Source organism: Nelumbo lutea, chromosome 2 (genome assembly GCF_056320005.1).
Source record: "Nelumbo lutea isolate HS-2025 chromosome 2, American lotus-T2T, whole genome shotgun sequence".
NCBI classification, from domain to species: Eukaryota; Viridiplantae; Streptophyta; class Magnoliopsida; order Proteales; family Nelumbonaceae; genus Nelumbo; species Nelumbo lutea.
The window spans coordinates 42,209,776-42,215,906 of NC_142685.1; the positions used below are offsets into that span (position 1 = coordinate 42,209,776).

At 40.6% G+C, this 6,131-nt stretch overlaps 1 pseudogene; it reads left to right on the forward strand.

Moving 5' to 3' along the window:
* Positions 1 to 1,078: 1,078 nt before the first annotated feature.
* LOC148870148 (protein-tyrosine-phosphatase MKP1-like) lies at positions 1,079 to 4,279 on the forward strand (annotated as a pseudogene).
* Positions 4,280 to 6,131: the final 1,852 nt, after the last annotated feature.

Sequence of the window (6,131 nt, forward strand, 5' to 3'; positions counted from 1 at the left end):
TTGGAGCACAGACACTTGTCAGACACACGCAAAGTCCGTATCTTTTAGAAAACTAAAAAGTAGCAGTAAAAGTAGTAAATAGTAAGCTAAACCCTACTTAATTCAACTCAACAATTTCCCAAATCCCTCGTCCCACCTTAAGCTAGTTTATGACTGGCTGACTGTGATCAAATGACACCCCCCTCCCTCCTTTTGCTCATATTCGAAGCTCATTTGGTTTTTGTCTTATTGCTTGTTCAGTTTTTTTGGTTTATGCACATCTATATTTTACACTTTGTTTAAATATTTTCTCTTTTCCTGTTGATGGTTTACGTTTTTAAGTTATTTTATTTTAGGGTAATTATAAAGACCCCCTATATTATGGGGTTTGTGACAAATACCTTCCTATACTTTATTTTACAATAAAAACATTTCTTATACTATTTAAACATTTCTTATAAAGACCTCTTTTCGTTAATTTTCCGTTAAAATTCGTTGTTACAATATTTTTTAATCTCCATACTAACTTTATAAATACTATTTAGACATAAAAAAAAAAAACATTGTTCATCTTCTACTTCCTTCACTTTTTTCTCTCCTTTTCCTTCCCCTTTCTCTCCTCCCCTTTCTTCCCATCCAGACGATTAAGAGACAAGGTTCTAGCGCTCAGTGAGCCTCCCAAGCGCTCTAGGTGGGAAGAAGAAAGGATGGCGCTCAATGAGCTTCTGTACCAACAGATGATGATTAAGAAAAGAGGAGAGGCAACGTGGCGAGAGTGGAAAAGGGGGAGGGTTAATGATGTTGGAAGTCTGCAATAGAAGAAACCGAAAGACAGAGAAAAATGAAGATAAGACACAGAAACCGAGATTCCAGGATGGAAAAGATCAAGATGACCGCCCAAGAAGTAGAAAAAGAGCAATGGAGGTCTATCACTAAAATATCTACCCGAGATCCAAAAAGAATTCGATTGCTTCGAACCCATGGTTCTGTGTAGACACATTAAAGTAGGGTTTACGTAGCGTGTTTACATGGCTTGGACTTGCTTTATTGAATTGAACGTCTTCGATTCGAAAGCTGTGATAAACAAAACAAACTGCAAATGAGCAAAAGCGGAGGAGAGAGAGAGAGAGGGAGGAGGAAGAAGAAAGGCGTCTTCTACGACTCCAAGTCGAGGGTTCTAGCGCTCAATATAACCAGAGGTCGTGGAGGCGGCGGCCGCAGCAACAACAGCAAAAGTAATTTGGAAGCTTTCTCTTGTTCCAAAGTTTCTCAGTTTCCGTTTTATGGGTTTGGAATCAGGAAGAGTTGCTCTATTGGTCGTGGAAAATTGGGGGGAAAACCCTCGCCGGTGCTTGGGAAGCTCACTGAGGTTAGGGTTTTGTCATTGCCGTTTAATGATTTCACGGGTGTGATTCTGGATGAACTCTGGGGTTTGCAGAAGTTAGAAGTGCTTGATCTCGAGGGAAATTCGCTTTCTAGAACTTTGCCTCCCAAATTTGAAGGCCTGAGGAGGTTGCGGGTCCTTAATCTCGGTTCGGCGGTTCCAATAAGCTCCTCTCTTTCCAATTCTATGGGCTTACAGATATTGAACTTAGATGCTAACGAATTGAACGGGACAATTCCTCAGTTTCTTGGCAAATGTACCGAGCTGAAAGGGCTGTACTTGTAGGAGAGAAAGAGGAAGGGAAAGAAGAGAGATGGGGAGGGAGAGAGAGAACTGTGAACGGTAGAAGGGATTATTAGAGCGGTATGGGAATTAAAAATATTGCAACAGTAGATTTTAAGGAAAGCTAACGGAAGGGGGTCTTTATAATTTACCCTTTATTTTATTATCTTTCGAACTTATTGATCTAAATTCTGAACTGAAGTCCTAAGTACGAATATTTGGAATAGTTAATGATGCCTAATATGTTAACTTCGTTCTTATGGATCTGTCTCTCTCCTTTTCTCCCCCCTCCGTGTATTCGTAAATTTTAATCAAGAATAGTTGAACTTACAAGGTTTGATGTCTCTCTCTCTCATATTTCCTTCTTATTTAATTTGTTTTTTAGGTTAAAAGTATGGAACTATGGATGGAGCTAGCAGGTATCCGTCTTAGGTCTGATTTCTTCTTCTTCCTCTGGATTTCATTTGTTTCAAACTGCAATGCCGGCAAATAGTTCATGATCGACGAAATTAGGTTTTCGGGTTTGAATTTGGTAGGGGAGGAGGATGTTGCCGGTTCTTGGGGGTAGTGATTTCTGGTGGCCTTAAAACATTATGGAGGTCTGTGTCCCGGTCTTCTAGAAAGTTGTTGCACATCTTGACAATGGCAAAGATTGTGCAAAACGGCATCCCACTGAGAACAATGGTGGACAGGTGCGGCGATTTCCTGTTCCTCATACTCCGCGAGCCCAACGTAACAGTAAGGCCCGGGCTTGCTTGTCTCCTCGCTGCCACTATCGATTGCTCGCCGCAGCTTGGACGAGTGGCGAAACGCGGGTTCTGATGATGTCGGAGAGTGGCCTCACGGCCATCACCCCCGAACCCCAAGTGGTAGAAGAGATAACAGAAGTATCAGGATCCAAGAGGGACTCTTGGGTTGAAACTCGATTTGCCCTCGTTCCAGAATTACTAGGATCCCAAGGGACTCTTGTTAAGAAAGACAGGATTGCATTATCCAAGAGGGACTCAGGCAGAATGGTATCACCCACGTTCTCAACTGCGTTGGCTTTATTTGCCCCGAATACATTAAGTCCGACCTCGAGTACAAGACATTGTGGTTGCATGATAGCCCTTCGGAGGACATCACCAGCATACTCCATGATGTATTCGATTACTTTGAGGACGTGAGGGAGCAGAGAGGGAAGGTTTTAGTCCATTGTTGTCAAGGTGTTTCTCGCTCCACGTCTTTGGTGATTGCATATCTCATCATGTGGAGGGAAGGACAGAGCTTTGATGATGCCTTTCAGTATGTCAAGGCAGCAAGGGATGCAAAAGAGGGTCCATGCTATTCCACTGAGCCCCAGTTCGGTACTGAGGATGTATAGGATGGCACCGCATTCTTCCTATGATGCTCTTCATTTCTCGTACATGTGCCTTCTGCTATCTACATCTGGATTGGTAGAAGATGTGAACCCATTATGGAAAGGGATGCAAAGGGTGCGGCTTTTCAGGTTGTTCGCTATGAGAAAGCGCAAGGCCCGATAATAACTGTTGAGGAAGGTGAAGAACCATCAGACTTGTGGGATGCCTTTTCCAATCTCCCACCTTCAGTTGGCAAGTCCAGCCACAGTCTGGAAATTGAATCAGCTAAGGAGTGAGAGAAAAGTGGACTCCTATAACGTGGATTTTGAGCTTTTCTGTAAGGCAATCACTGGGGGTGGTGTTCCTCCATTTTCGTCTTCGGGGCCTGAACAAGGAACTCACCTTCCTGCAGGAGAAAGCAATTGGAGTGTTTTAAGGCGTAAGTTTATTTTGGACAGTGTGAAAGGGTTTGTCTCAACTCCTAAGGTGTCCATGTGTAGTCGTGTAAGTCTATTCAGATTCACTATTGATGGTAGATCAGATGGTTACGTGAACAACAAAATTCCAAATTTGTTTGCCAAGTCATTACCATTATCACCATCACAATGGTCGTCTTCATCATCATCATTGCCTCCTTATCTTTCTCCAAGTTCCACCTCTTCTGATTCTAGCACTGGTTCCAGTTCTAGTTCAGAGTCGCCTCCAGCGTCTCCTTTGACCTCCAACATCTTCATGTTCTCTTGCACCAATGCCTGCTCCCTGTACATTGTCTAACTTGTCACTCCTTTCATCAAAGAAGTCTCCCATACCTAATGGCCCAGAAGGCCCTACGCTGAATTATACTTCAAATTCTTGTTCTCAGTCGACTTTATCATCTAAAAAACTTATTCTGCCCCTTGATGGAGGAGTGGTTTGTCTCCATCTTTGAAACTGCCAACTCTATCTGATGTTACCCCATTTTCGCATAGGGTGCAAAAAGCTTCCTCAACTTCTCTTGCAACTCAACAAGATAGTATTAAGGGGGAGAGTGGAGCTTGCTTTTTGGGGAAATGCAAAGAGCAAGTTTTAAAGTCCAGTGAGGTGAGTAAAATGGAAGTGGAAGACAAAACACAAGAAGGCCAACTGTAATCATGTTTAAGGGAGCTTGGTGGTGATCGCCCAAACGGTGTGGAAGGAGCATTGGGGTAAAACTATCCATTTTAAGAAAATTGGGATTTGCCCATCCTCTCCTGTGCAGCCTACTGTATGGCGGTGCCTGATTTAGAAAAAAAATTGCTACATTTGGTGCTGGCAATCTGGATCCAGAAGCTGCTTTTCTTTTCTTAGTTGAAAGTATAGGTATAGACAAGCATGATGTTAGGATTCTATATTTGTGGATAGGAAAATCTTTTCAACATGGTAGTATGCCTAGATGACCACAGAGACATAGGCGATGTAGAAACTGGAATCAAGTTGGTTCTTGCATTCTTACTAAAATTGGACTGTCAAAGGATATCTCCATTAAGGTATGGATAATGAATTATCCTTTTGTCAAATTATAAGTTTTGGCTCCTTCTTCCCAAATGTTTTAGTTTTAGATGAAGCTATTGCGGTGGTCTGCTTATTACTGGCTGAAAATTGAATGGTACCTTGTTATTATCTTATGCCTGGATGCTCTCATTTCTTGTTTCCATTGTAGATTACTTATATGCTTCCGCTTGCTGTTGATTACAGGGACTATAGATTTCAATTTTTGTCTTGCTAACTTATAGCACCTGTGTTTCCCAAATGCAGTCAAAATGATTTATTGTTGTCAAATGTGCTTGTTCTCTTTGATGTTATTATAATTTGTAGGGAGAGGGCCATGAGGGGGGGGGGGGAGAGAGTTTAGTTGGGGGCCAATTAAATTAGTAAGTTAAGATAGAGAGGGAACTGATAAAAAAAAATGTTAAGATAGAGAGGGAGAGAGGAAATTAATAGTATTATAACTAACTGTCTCCTCAAATTTTGCATTTAATTGTATTTATGGGTAATATTTGTCTCGCAAGGTTTTGAAATAATGTTGGCTCTATAATAAATATCATGTTAGTTCTAATCTATATATATCTTGTACCGTCTTCAATATCTTTGGATTTGGTGTTCCTCCTGCCATCATCTATATATAGTGGAAAGTATAAATTACAATGACTTTCTTTGAGAGTTAATTGAAGTGACATGTGATCCCTGTCCTTCATGTACCTTGCATGCGGGGCCAAAATGTGACTAAGGGCAGCCCAGTGGATGAGGTCCCCACCAAAGCGGGGTCTGGGGAGGGGCAGATGTACGCAGCCTTACCCCTGCACATACAGAGAGACTTTCCAAGATTTGAACCCTGGTTACTCAGGTCGCAATGTGGGGCCAAAACGTGACTGAAATTCATAATTCTATTCCAAATCATAGAGAAGATTGAATGGAACTGAATCATGAATCTTATGTCAAATTATTAGATTGTTGATTCCATGCGGAGTTCAGCTTATATGATTCACAATAAACAATTGCTACCCCATTTCCATCCACATCCTCCATATAAGTAACTGTTACTGCTAATTTTGCCATTTGCACACTATTAGGGAGAGATGATATAAGAAAGTTCAGAGGTCAATAAGGCCAAGCATAGTGGTTCTTTTACATTTAACCTGTAAATTAATGGAGAATAAACTCAAGACTGTCTTTAAAAAGGATTTAAACAAACTCAAAAGTATTCTACATAATCCTTAATTCAATTGCATATATTGGATAAGTTCTAAGTTTTGAATCAACCAGAGGATTCACTTATAAAAAAAAAAAAATCAATCAGAGTATTCAAACAGTAATTGATGGATTTTGTCAAAAAAGGATTCAATTATAAGATTCCTGATGGTGCTTCTGGAGTACATGGTTCAAATCATGAATCATATCATAAATTATAAATTTTGATAAGTATGGATGTGATGGCTTAAGTAGTTCCTACTTCCTAACTGAGGTGACAAAGTGGTTATTTCCTATGTGCTTATGGCTATTTGATATTATTAAAATGGGCTATACTGTGTATTCTAAATGGATAAAAATTGGTTACCAAGAACTTGATTAGGTTGTTATTATTATCGGATAGGGGTGCAAGTCAGGTACCCACCTTAAAGAATTGACAC